We start from the raw sequence: 14,016 nt of genomic DNA on the forward strand, positions 1-14,016 counted from the left end.
GTGTGTGTGTGTGTGTGTGTGTGTGTGTTTGTGCCTGCACGTGTTTGTGTTTGTGCCTGTAGCCCTATGTGTGTATGTATTTGTGCACGCATATGTGTGTATGTGTGTAGTTTATATTAAATCAAAGTGTTTTGATTTGATTACCATTTGTATTTCCATGTTTATGCATGAGACCAGGTCAGAGATAACCCTGAAAGAGCACCATGCATCGATACCAACAACTCAGAGACACACACACAGACCATAAAAGAATTGAAACGAAACATGCAACAATTTCAATGATTTTACTGAGTTACAGTTCATATAAGGAAATCAGTTAATTGAAATACATTCATTAGGCCCTAATCTATGGATTTCACATGATTGGGCAGGGGCTCAGCCATGGGTGGGCCTGAGAGGGCATAGGCCCACCCACTTGGGAGCAAGGCCCACCCACTGGGGAGCCAAGCCCAGCCAATCAGAATGAGTTTTTCCCCACAAAAGGGCTTTATTACAGACATAAATACTCTTGTCTCAGACGATCCCGGAGGTGAAGAAGCTGGATGTGGAGGTCCTGGGCTGGCCTGGTTACACCTGGTCTGCAGTTGTGAGGCCGCAGCGTTAGAGGCGGCTTATGGTAGAGAAAAGAACATGAAATTCTCTGGCAACACTGGTGGACATTCCAGCAGTCAGTATGCCAATTGCACGCTCCCTCAAAACCTGAGACATCTGTGGCATTGTGTTGTGTGACAAAACTGCACATTATAGAATGCTTTTTTATTGTCCTCAGCACAGGGTGCACTTGTGTAATGATCATGCTGTTTAATAAGCTTCTTGATATGCCACACCTATCAGGTGCATGAATTATCTTGGCAAAGGAGAAATACTAAGAGAGGTGTACAAATGTGAGAGTAATAAGCTTTTTGTGCATATAAACAATTTCTGGGATCTTCTATTTCACCTCATGAAACATGTTGCTTTTATATTTTTGTTCAGTATATTAGAGATAGATATTACACATAGAGAAAAATAGTAGAGATAGACAGTAGAGATGGACAGTGGAGAAGGACAGTAGAGAAGGACAGTGGAGATGCTGTAGACAAGTAAAAGAAGAGATAGCCAGTAGAGACAAACAGGCAATATGGGGAACATTAACAATGAAGAGAGAGTTTGGACAGAACTCTTTATTTCCCACACCACTGCAAAGAGCCTCTGGGTTGTTTTGTATGCGGGCCCATTGCCCACGTTGTGAATGTGTGTATGTGTGTCTTTTCTGGCTGTGAGGTATATGCATGTCCTGCGGTGTTGGATTACTCATTAAATAGAGAAGAACGGAGGGAGGAGAGGAAGGGAACTCCTCCAAAGATGAAAAGTATGTAGGCGGTGTGTGTGTTGTGTGTGCGTATTTTGAGTATTTATACATTTCCCATCTGACTCTTGGGAAGTGGATAAAGGGCCTCGTTGCCAAACTCTGAAAGTATCCCTTTAAACATTTCACAGTCTTCCATTGTCTCCAAGCCCAGAGGCCAGGAGCAAGTAGCATCAACATAGTTCTACTTTCCTATTTTTCCTTTCCATGTGTCTGACTCACTATTTCTCTCGCTGTCTATCTCTGCTTTGTAACACATTGATTTTGTAGTCAGTCCATAGTGTACGGAATCTGTGTTGTATTAGAAGTTTACTGGGAGGAGAATGCTTTCAAATAGTTAAGGAAAATCCAAAACAGAGACTTCAGACTTCAAAACACATGAAAAAAATACACAAAGACAAACGTCTCTGTTACTCAGTCCTTATTAGTGTCCATTCACTGTTGTAGCAGTAGGGAACTTCTGTGTGTGTGTGTATGTGTGTGTGTCAGTGTCTGTGTGTCTGTGTGGGATCAAATCAAATCAAATCAAACATTTTGTCACATGCGCCGAATACAACAGGTATAGACCTTTCCGTGAAATGCTTACTTACAAGCCCATAACCAACAATGCAGTTCAAGAAGGAATTAAGACAATATTTACCAAATAAACTGAACTGAACAATAAAAAATAAATAATAAAAAAGTAACACAATAAATAACAATAACGAGGCTATGTACATGGGGTACCAGTACCGAGTCAATGTGCAGGGGTACAGGTTAGTCGAGATAATTTGTACATGTAGGTAGCGGTAAAGTGACTATACATAGATGATAAACAGCGAGTAGCAGCTGTGTAAAAACAAATGGGCGGTGTAAATGTAAATAGTCAGGAGGACATTTTATTAATTGTTCAGCAGTCTTATGGCTTGGGGGTAGAAGCTGTTAAGGAGCCTTTTGGTCCTAGACCTGGCGCTCCGGTACCGCTTGCCGTGCGGTAGCAGAGATAACAGTCTATGACTTGGGTGACTGGAGTCTCTGACAATTTTTTGGGCTTTCCTCTGACACCGCCTAGTATATAGGTCCTGGAAGGACGCTTGGCCCCAGTGATGTTCTGGGCCGTACGCACTAACTGATGTAGCGCCTTACGGTCAGATGCTGAGCAGTTGCCATACCAGGCGGTGATGCAACCGGTCAGGATGCTCTCGATGGTGCAGCTGCAGAACTTTTTGAGGATCTGCGGATCCATGACAAATCTTTTCAGTCTCCTGAGGGGAAAAAGGTGTTGTCATGTCCTCTTCACGATTGTCTTGGTGTGTTTGGACCATGATAGTTCATTGGTGAAGTGGACACCAAGGAACTTGAAACTTTCGACCTGCTCCACTACAGCCCCGTCGATGATAATGGGGGCCTGTTCAGCCCGCCTTTTCCTGTAGTCCACAATCAGCTCCTTTGTCTTGCTCACATTGCCAGGTCTCTGTCCTCCTCCATATAGGCTGTCTCATCGTTGTCGGTAATCAGGCTTACCACTGTTGTGTTCTCAGCAAACTTAATGATGGTATTGGGGTCATGTTTGGCCACACAGTTGTGGGTGAACAGGGAGTACAGGAGGGGACTATGCACGCACCCCTGAGGGGCCCCAGTGTTGAGGATAAGCGTGGCAGACGTGTTATTGCCTACCCTTACCACCTGGGGGAGGCCCATCAGGAAGTCCAGGATCCAGTTGCAGAGGGAGGTGTTTAGTCCCAGGGTCCTTCGCTTAGTGATGAGCTTTTTGGGCATAATGGTTTTGAACGCTGAGCTCTAGTCAATGAACAGCATTCTTACATAGGTGTTCCTTTTGTCCAGGTGGGAAAGAGCAGTGTGGAGTGCAATTGAGATTGCGTCATCTGTGGATCTGTTGGGGCGGTATGCAAATTGCTGCTGTTGATGTGAGCCATGACCAGACTTTCAAAGCACTTCATGGCTACCGACGTTCATTTAGGCAAGTTACCTTCGATTCCTTGGGCACAGGGACTATGGTGGTCTGCTTGAAACATGTAGGTATTACAGACTCGGTCAGGGACAGGTTGAAAATGTCAGTGAAGACACTTGCCAGTTGGTCCGCGCATGCTTGGAGTACACATCCTGGTAATGCGTCTGGCCCCGCGGCTTTGTGAATGTTGACCTGTTTAAAGGTCTTGCTCACATCGGCTACCGAGAGCGTTATCACACAGTCGTCCGGAACAGCTGGTGCTCTCATGCATGCTTCAGTGTTGCTTGTCTCAAAGCAAGCATAAAAGGCATTTAGCTCGTCTGGTAGGCTCGCTTCACTGGGCAGCTTGCGGCCGTGGTTCCCTTTGTAGTCCATAATAGTTTTCAAGCCGTGCCACATCCGACGAGCGTCAGAGCCGGTGTAGTAGGCTTCCATCTTAATCCTGTATTGACGCTTTGCCTGTTTGATGGTTCGTCTGAGGGCATACCGGGATTTCTTATAAGCTTCTGGATTAGTGTCCTGCTCCTTGTGAAGCGGCAGCTCTAGCCTTTAGCTCAATGTGGATTTTGCCTGTAATCCATCGCTTCTGGTTGGGATATGTACGTACGGTCACTGTGGGGACGACGTCGTCAATCCACTTATTGATGAAGCCGATGACTGAGGTGGTATACTCCTCAATGCCATTGGATGAATCCCGGAACATATTCCAGTCTGTGCTACAGTAGAACAACAGTCCTGTAGCATAGCATCCGTGTCATCTTACCACTTCCGTATTGAGCGAGTTACTGGTACTTCCTGCTTTAGTTTTTGCTTGTAAGCAGGAATCGGGAGGTTAGAATTATGGTCAGATTTGCCAAATGGAGGGAGGAGGGAGAGCTTTGTATGCATCTCTGTGTGTGGAGTAAAGGTGGTCTAGAGATTATTTTCCTCTGGTTGTACATATGACTTGCTGGTAGAAATTAGATAAAACGGATTTAAGTTTGTCTGCATTAAAGTGCCCGGTCACTAGGAGCGCCACTTCTTGATGAGGATTTTCTTGTTTGTTTATGGCCTTATACAGTTGGTTGAGTGCGGTCTTAGTGCCAGCATCAGTTTGTGGTGGTAAATAGATGGCTATGAAAAACATAGATGAGAACTCTTTTGGTAGATAGTGTGGTCAACAGCTTATCATAAGGTACTCTACCTCATGCGAGCAATACCTCGAGACTTCTTTAATATTAGACATTGTGCACCAGCTGTTATAGACAAATAGACACACACCCCGCCCCTTGTCTTACCAGACGTAGCTTCTCTGTCCTGGCGATGCATGGAAAATCCCACCAGCTCTATATTATGCAGTGTGTGTAGCTGTCCAGTACAACAGGTAATCAATGAAGCTTAATGCTTTTACAGGAGCAAGTAATGTCCACACACACACACACACACACACACACACACACACACACACACACACACACACACACACACACACACACACACACACACACACACACACACACACACACACACACACACACACACACACACACAGTATGCATGTTTTAAGTTCACTTCAGTTTAGCAGCTCAAGTTAACTTACTTCTCAGGTAACGGAGAATGTGTGTGTATCAGAAGCTTGTGATTTATGTAGATGAGTGTCGTCGTCCGTAGAGAAGGATAATTCCCAGGCCTAACTAGTGGCTGAATGATTCATCAGTCTGGCTGCGGCAGGCATCAATAATCGATGGCATAGCAGGGCATGCAGGATTCCGCTCCCCGTGATTAAAGGTGCCCCACTTCAGATCGAAACGCCTCACTTCCTCTCTTCTCCTCTTCCTGCAGGGTTTAAAACACACCTCTACACACACACACACACAAACACACACACCACTTAACTTCCCCTTCAGAGCTAATCCATCTCTACTCTTATATTTTAACATCATCTCACCTTAGACACACACACACAAGCTTGTATTTATTTATTTAGCCCTTATTTAACTAGGCAAGTCAGTTAAGAACAAATTCTTATTTACAATGACGGCCTACCAAAAGGCCTCCTGTGGGGACGGGGACGGCTGGGATTAAAAACAAATAAATAAAACAACATATCAAGGCAGCAACACATGACAACATAGCATGGTAGCAACACAACATGGTAGCAGGCCAAAACATGGTACAAACATTATTGGGCACAGACAACAGCACAAAGGGCAATAAGGTAGAGACAACAATACATCACGCAAAGCAGCCACAAGCTTAACATTGCCTCATCACTACCTTTCCTACTATACAATCATCCCTTCACTTTGAAATCTGTTTCTTTACAGTAAATTCATCACAGAGAGAAAGAGGGAGTATGAGAAGATAAGGAGTCAAGGGGGATAAGAGAGGGAGAGGGATAAGAGAGGGAGAGGGATAAGAGAGAGAGAGGGATAAGAGAGAGAGGGAGAAGAGAGAGAGGGAGAAGAGAGGGAGAGGGAGCTGGAGAAGAGAGGGAGCTGGAGAAGAGAGGGAGCTGGAGAAGAGAGGGAGCTGGAGAAGAGAGGGAGCTGGAGAAGAGAGGGAGCTGGAGAAGAGAGGGAGATGGAGAAGAGAGGGAGAAGAGAGAGAGGGGGCAGAGAGGGAGAAAGAGAAGAGAGGGAGAAGGGAGGGGGGAGAAGAGAGGGAGAGAGAAAAGAGAGGGAGGGAGAGGGAGAGGAAGAAGAGATGGAGAAGAGAGGAAGAAGAGAGGGAGTCAAGGGGGAGGGGGAGAACTGCTGGACCTTTCCTTCCTGAGACACACTCAAAGATCTCACCAGCCCCCCTCCTCTCTCTCCTTCCCCCCTCCCCCTTTCTCACTCCTTCTCCCTCTCCTCTCCCCCTCTCTCTCTCCAAGCTGTATGTGGGTGTTGATGTGACAGAACAAATCTGGGCCGATTAGGAAACATCACCCCCCCACATTTTACTCCATACTAATACATACTAAAGGGGAGAGAGAGAGAGAGAGAATGTGTGTGTGTGTGTGTGTGTGTGTGTGTGTGTGTGTGTGTGTGTGTGTGTGTGTGTGTGTGTGTGTGTGTGTGTGTGTGTGTGTGTGTGTGCCTCGTTTCCTGCCTGCGTTCCTGCCTGCGTTCCTGCCTGCGTTCCTGCCTGCGTTCCTGCCTCGTTTCCTGCCTCGTTTCCTGCCTGCGTTCCTGTGCGTGCATTGAAATATGTTCCACATAATCGTGTTACTTTCCTGTAAAATGAGGATGTTTGATGCCGGAGATGGCATTTAGGCATAAAGTGGAGAGACGTAATGAACAAGAAAAACAGAGTGAGGGAGAGAGGATGAAGGGATGGAGGTAGAAAAGTGTTAGTTGAGCCAGTCTGTGGAGAAGTGTAGGGGATAGAGTGTATGAGGCGATGTGTGTAGAGAGACGGTCAAAAGGAGACCAGTCAGTTTGAGAAGCAGAGTTAAAGTATGATATTATTGTACAGAGGGATGAGCTGAAAGACTGAATGGTGAAAGGGGAAAGAGGGAAATAAGATCAAATGAGGGGAGAAGCAGGAGAAAAGAATAGAAGGGGTGAGGATGGAAGCGGAGTGGGTGAGGAGGGAGGGAGTAAAAGGGATGAGGAGGGAGGGAGGGAGAGAGAGAATGGGGATAAAGAGGGAAAGTGGCTATGGCTACCCTTGGGGACACAGGCTGTGTGGGAGTTTAAAGAAGCGGATTCACAAACATCTCCTTTTCTCTCTCTCTTTAATTGGTTTGTGATGTTTTCTTAAAGCAGAGAGAGAAAATCTCTAATTCAGAGCATTAGTTGCAGCTACATAAGTACCCTCCTCCAACACACACATCATGGAAAGCCCTAGAGAGCACAGAAAGAGCAGAGCAGTGGGGTCAAAACAGTACATTATGAGTCACAGGAGAGAACACACAGCTGTTTAAATGGTAGTGAGTGTTCTGTGTGTGTGTGTATGTCTGTATGTCTGTGTGTGTGTGTGTGTGTGTGTGTGTGTGTGTGTGTGTGTGTGTGTGTGTGTGTGTGTGTGTGTGATGGTCTTCTAGGAACTTCTGTCTTGTCCTGCTCTTTGTGTGGTCTTTCTTATGAGATAAAAAAGCATACAAAGAGAGGGAAAGAGAAAGGAGCGAGAGAGGGGTATGATAAATTATCAAAAAGAAGAATAGAAGACATGTCCCAGGGACTTGCTGTGTGTGGCTTCAGAAAGAGAGACTTGCTGTTCAGGTATTCATGTGCGTAATCATGCAGCTGTAGAAAGGGCTTCGAACAGGCAGTTGTTTATTCATCAGTTCCTCCCGTCATCTACCCATCCGCTCCCTCCATCTCTCTTTAGGATCTAACTGTGGCAGTTGTACTGTTCTTCGTCTGTCTGGAACTGTCCTTTATGTCCTCTCTGTGTAGCTGATATATGTCTGTGACTGTTCAACTAGAAAGACCTTATGTAAGGCACCGTACACTTATGTTCACTCAGTACAATAATGCTATATATCAGGGCTCTACAACCCTGTTCCTGGAGAGCTCCCGTCCTGTATAAAGAGAGCCCTGCTATAGATGGTGGGAAAGAGGAGACAGAAATCATGTTTGATGAACAGTGATAAAATACAGAAGAATGGAACAGAGAGGCAGATGGGGGAGAGAGAGAGAGGATGAGGAGATGGAGGTAGAAAGTTGTTAGTGTGAGCCAGCCTGTGGAGAAGTGTAGGGGATAGAGTGTATGAGGTGATGTGTGTAGAGAGACTGTCAGAAGGAGACCAGTCAGGTTGAGAAGCAGAGTTAAAGTATGATATTATTGTACAGTGGGAACGAGCTGAAAGACTGGATGGGGAAAGAGAAGGAAAGAGTGAAATAAGAGAAAATGAGGGGAGAGAGCAGGAGAAAAGGAGAGAAGGGGTGAGGATGGAAGTGGAGGGAGGGAGATTAGGATGGAGTTAGGGAGAGAGAGAGGGGGGATAAAAAGGGAAAGTGGAGGCCTCCCGAGTGGCGCAATGCTAGCTGTGCCACTAGAGATTCTGGGTTCAAGTCCAGGCTCTGTCGCAGCCGGCCACGACCGGGAGGCACATGGGGCGGCGCACAATTGGCCCAGCGTCGTCCGGGTTAGGGAGGGTTTGGCCGGCAGGGATATCCTTGTCTCATCACGCACTAGCGACTCCTGTGGCGGGCCGGGTGCAGTGCACGCTGACCAGGTCGCCAGGTGTACGGTGTTTCCTCCGACACATTGGTGCGGCTGGCCTCCGGGTTGGATGTGCGTTGTGTTAAGAAGCAGTGCGGCTTAGTTGGGTTGTGTTTCAGAGGACGCACGGCTCTCGACCTTCGCCTCTCCCGAGTCCGTACGGGAGTTGCAGCGATGAGACAAGACTGTAACTACTACCAATTGGAAACGACAAAATTGGGGAGAAAAAAAGGGTGGGGGAAAAAACGGAAAGTGGCTGTGGCTAGCCTTGTGGAACAGTCTGTGTGGAAGTTTAACGAAGTGGATACACAAACATCTTTCTCTCTCTCTCTCTAGAGAGAAAGATGTTGTCTCTCTAATTAGTTTGGGATGTTTTCTTAAAGCAGAGAGAGGGAAAATCTCTAAATTCAGAGCATTAGTTGCAGCTACAGAAGTACCCTCCTCCAACACACACATAATTCAAAGCCCTAGAGAGCACAGAAAGAGCAGAGCAGCGGGATCAAAACAGTACATTATGAGTCACAGGAGAGAACACACAGCTGTTTAAATCAAAATCAAATCAAATGTTATTTGTCACATGCTTGGTAAACAACAGCTGTAAATAGGTGTAGACTAACACTGAAAGGCTTACTTACGAGCCCTTCACAACAATGCAGAGAATTTATTTATTTATTATTAGATAAAAATTATAACTTGGCTATACACGAGGTACCAGTACCGAGTCGATGTGCAGGGCTAGAAGGTAATTGAGGTAGATATGTACAGTACCAGTCAAAGTTTGGACACACCTACTCATTCAAGAGTTTTTCTTTATTTTTACTATTTTCTACATTATAGAATAATAGTGAAGACATCAAAACTATGAAATAACACATATGGAATCATGTAGTAACCAAAAAAGTGTTAAACAAATCAAAATATGTTTTATATTTGAGATTCTTCGAAGTGGCCACCCTTTGCCTTGATAAAAATGTATTTGGTTTGACTTTGACAGCTTTGCACACTCTTGGCATTCTCTCAATCAGCTTCATGAGGAATGCTTTTCCAACAGTCTTGAAGGAGTTCCCACATATGCTGAGCACTTGTTGGCTGCTTTTCCTTCACTCTGCGGTCCAACTCATCCCAAAACATCTCAATTGGGTTGAGGTTGGGTGATTGTGGAGGCCAGGTCACCTGATGCAGCACTCCATCACTCTCATTGGTCAAATAGCCCTTATACCAGCCTGGAGGTGTATTTTGGGTCATTGTCCTGTTGAAAAACAAATGATAGTCCCACTAGGCGCAAACCAGATGGGATGGTGTATCGCTGCACAATGCTGTAGTAGACATGCTGGTTACTGTAAGTGTGCCATGATTTCTAAATAAATCACTGACAGTGTCACCATCAAAGCACCATCACACCTCCTCCTCCATGCTTCACGGTGGGAACCACACATGCGGAGATCATCCGTTCAACTCTGCGTCTCACAAAGACACGGCGGTTGGAACCAACAATCTCACATTTGGAGTCATCAGACCAAAGGACAGATTTCCACCGGTCTAATGTCCATTGCTCGTGTTTCTTGGCCCAAGCAAGTCTCTTCTTCTTATTGGTGTCCTTTAGTGGTTTCTTTGCAGCAATTCAACCATGAAGTCCTGATTCACACAGTCTCCTCTGAACAGTTGATGTTGAGATGTGTCTGTTACTTGTACTCTGTGAAGCATTTATTTGGGCTGCAATTTCTGAGGCTGGTAACTCTAATGAACTTATCCTCTGCAGCAGAGGTAACTATGTGTCTTTTTTTCCTGTGTCGGCCCTCATAGGAGCCAGTTTCATCATAGCGCTTGGTGGTTTTTGCTACTGTACTTGGGAAGAAAAAAAAAAGTTGTTGAAATTTTTCCGGATTGACTGACCATCATGTCTTAAAGTAATGATGGACTGTCGTTTCTCTTTGCTTGTTTGAGCTGTTCTTGCCATAATATGGACTTGGTCTTTTACCAAATAGGGCTATCTTCTTTATACCAACCCTAGCTTGTCAAAACACAACTGATTGTCTCAAACACATTAAGAAGGAAATAAATTCCACAAATTACTGTTTAACAATGTACAGCTGTTAATTGAAATGCATTCCAGGTGATTACCTCATGACGCTCATTCAGAGAATGCCAAGAGTGTGCAAAACTGTCATCAAGGCAAAGGGTGGCCACTTTGAAGAATCTCAAATATAAAACAAATATAAAATATGATTCCTTGTGTGTTATTTCCTAGTTTTGATGTCTTCACTATTGTTCTACAATGCAGAAAATAGTCAAATAAAGAACAACCCTTGAATGAGTAGGTGTGTCCAAACTTTTGACTGGTACTGTACATATATTGTATGTAGGGGTAAAGTGACTAAGCAACATGATAGAAAATAAGCAGTAGCAGCAGCGTATGTGATGAGTCAAAAGGGTCAGTGCAGACAGTCCACCCATCTTGTGACGACCCTCCCACTCTGTCTGCCGTATTCTTTCTCTTTGCTCTTGTTTTCCTTATTAGGATGGCGGCGGGCGGAGCTGGGAGGGTCGTCAGCGACATGGGACACACTTGGGCCCGGGTGGGTCCCGGGATAAATCCACCTCTTCCCCATTCATTGAGGAGACTCTCTCCATGCAGACACACTGTTAGATTTTGGTTGTGGCATTTTTGTGGCCATTTTGTTTGTTTGCTTTGGCACCTTTCAACATCTCTCATTATCACATTTATGCAGGCAACCACTCACTTACACTACTGATTACTGACTACACACACCATTGTTAATTGTATTTAGCTTACTTCAGTTAATAAATATATTTTGGGGCCTCCCGGGTGGAGCAGTGGTCTAGGGCACTGCATCGCTGTGCTAATTGCGCCACCAGAGTCTCTGGGTTCGCGCCCAGGCTCTGTCGCAGCCGGCCGCGACCGGGAGGTCCGTGGGGCGACGCACAATTGGCATAGCGTCGTCCGGGGTAGGGAGGGTTTGGCCGGTAGGGATATCCTTGTCTCATCGCGCTCCAGCGACTCCTGTGGCGGGCCGGGCGCAGTGCGTGCCAACCAAGGGGGCCAGGTACACGGTGTTTCCTCCGACACATTGGTGCGGCTGGCTTCCAGGTTGGAGGCGCGCTGTGTTAAGAAGCAGTACGGCTGGTTGGGTTGTGCTTCGGAGGACGCATGGCTTTCGACCTACGTCTCTCCCGAGCCCGTACGGGAGTTGTAGCGATGAGACAAGGTAGTAATTACTAGCGATTGGATACCACGAAAATTGGGGAGAAAATGGGATAAAATTAAAAAAATATATATATATTAAAAAAAATATATATATATATATATATTTTGTTATTCCTTTTCTCCACTTTGTCTCCCTTTTTGTTACGAACTTGGAGCTAGTTCGTGACAATCCGCTCTCATCTCTCTTTGGGATCTGACTGTAGCAGTTGTACTGTTCTTCGTCTGTCTGGAACTGTCCTTTATGTCTCTCTGTGTAGCTGATATATGTCTGTGACTCTGTTCAACTAGAAAGGCCTTATGTAAGCCACTATAGTTCACTCAGTACAAGAATCCTGTAGCTGGAGGGAAAGAGGAGACAGAAATAATGTTTGATGAACAATGAAAAAATAAAGGAGAATGGAACAGAGGCAGATTGAAAGAGGAATCTGACTGACTCTCTGGCCAGGGTATAAAGGATTGATGGACAGGTAATTAATTATTGATTATTTGATTGGACTGATCATTGATTTATGACTCTTAGATGAGAGGAACATGTTTTGTTCTTGTCGCTGTTGTGTGTGTTGCGCGTCTCCTTTTCATTCCTATCCAATCTGGATGTGATAGGTCACACTGCTCTCTGTCTCTCATATATTTTCACAGCACGTAGACTGGAGTGTAAAGTAGACACCATTATCTATTCTCTGACACATGCTGATCCGTCACAATGGCAGCTACACACTGTCTGATTCTACCAGTGACATCTCCAGCAGGTTGGTTAGGGACACGGTCATTCTCAAACAGGCAGTCAATAGCTACATTGTTCAAATTTGGAAATGCTCCAGCATCCAGTAATCTTTTCACAGATCTATATTCCCTGCTAGTGCTGCTGTATTCTCAGATCTGTACGTTCAGCCTTTACTATGATGGCAAAACATCAGTATCTAGTTATAACAGATCTGTGTTTTTGGCCAGAGCTACAGTATCCAGTTTTGAAAACATTTTGGCTGTTGGTGTAATGGCAGGTAAGTCTCCATCCTGCATCCTTCATATCTGTTTGTTTGGCTAGTATATCAACAGTATCTAGTTTTCAGACATCTGTTTCTGGCCTTTCTATCTTGTCCTTTCATCTGTTTTGGCCATTTCTGTAACCGATGGGGATAGGCACACACACACAATAGGAGGGTTTTAGTGAGACCTCAGCAGTAAATGCGTGTCTCTTAGATACAGGGATGTCTTTGTCCCATCGCGCACTAGCGACTCCTGTGGCGTGCACGCTGACACGGTTGCCAGGTGCACAGTGTTTCCTCCGACACATTAAGTGGGCATTGTGTCAAGAAGCAGTGCGGCTTAGATGGGTTGTTTGAGGACGCATCGCTCTCGACCTTCACCTCTCCCGAGTCCGTACGGGAAATGCAGCAACGAGACAAGACTAACTCCCAATTGGATACCACGAAATTGGGGAGGAAACGGGGTAAAAAAAAAAACATAAAAGAAATTGACTCAAGTGAAATCCACCCAGTAAAATACTACTTGTGTAAAAGTATTCGGTTTTAAATATACTTAAGTATCAAAAGTAATTCATAAAATATACTTAAGTATCAAAAGTAAAAGTATAAATAATTTCAAATTCCTTATTTACCAACCAGACTGCACAATTTTCTTGTTTTTATATTTATGGATAGCCAGGGGCAATAATAATTTACAAACAAAGCATGTGTGTTTGAGTCCACCAGATCAGAGGCAGTATGGATGACCAGGGATGTTCTCTTGATAAGTGCCTGAATTGGAAAAATGTCTGTCCTGCTAAGCAATCAAAATGTAATGAGTACTTTTGGGTGTCATAGAAAATATTTAGGAATGTAGTGAAGTAGAAGTAAAAGTGGTCAAATATTAATGGTAAAGAACAGATACTTTACTTTTATTTATTTTTTATTTACTGTATTTTTACATAAAGTTGAAGTCAGAAGTTTACAAACACTTATGTTGGAGTCATTAAATCTCGTTTTTCAACCACTCCACAAATTTCTTGTTAACATACACTGAATTCCAGAAAATGATGTCATGGATTTAGAAGCTTCTGATAGGCGAATTGACATCATTTGAGTCAATTGGAGGTGTACCTGAGGATGTATTTCAATGCCTACCTTCAAACTCAGTGCCTCTTTGCTTGACATCATGGGAAAATCTAAATAATCAGCCAAGACCTCAGAAAGAAATTGTAGACCTCCACAAGTCTGGTTCATCCTTGGGAGCAATTTCCAAATGCCTGAAGGTACCACTTCATCTGTACAAACAATAGTACGCAAGTATAAACACCATGGGACCACGCAGCCGTCATACCGCTCAGGAAGGAGATGCGTTCTGTCTCCCAGAGATGAA

The 14,016-nt window shown here is 44.7% G+C and overlaps 1 protein-coding gene across 1 annotated transcript in view; it reads left to right on the forward strand.

Moving 5' to 3' along the window:
- Nucleotides 1–14,016, forward strand: part of LOC129837061 (G patch domain-containing protein 8-like) — a 60,518-nt gene that overhangs the window by 23,719 nt on the left and 22,783 nt on the right. The gene's annotated exons all lie outside the window — the stretch shown is intronic.

Source organism: Salvelinus fontinalis, chromosome 38 (genome assembly GCF_029448725.1).
Source record: "Salvelinus fontinalis isolate EN_2023a chromosome 38, ASM2944872v1, whole genome shotgun sequence".
NCBI classification, from domain to species: domain Eukaryota; kingdom Metazoa; phylum Chordata; class Actinopteri; order Salmoniformes; family Salmonidae; genus Salvelinus; species Salvelinus fontinalis.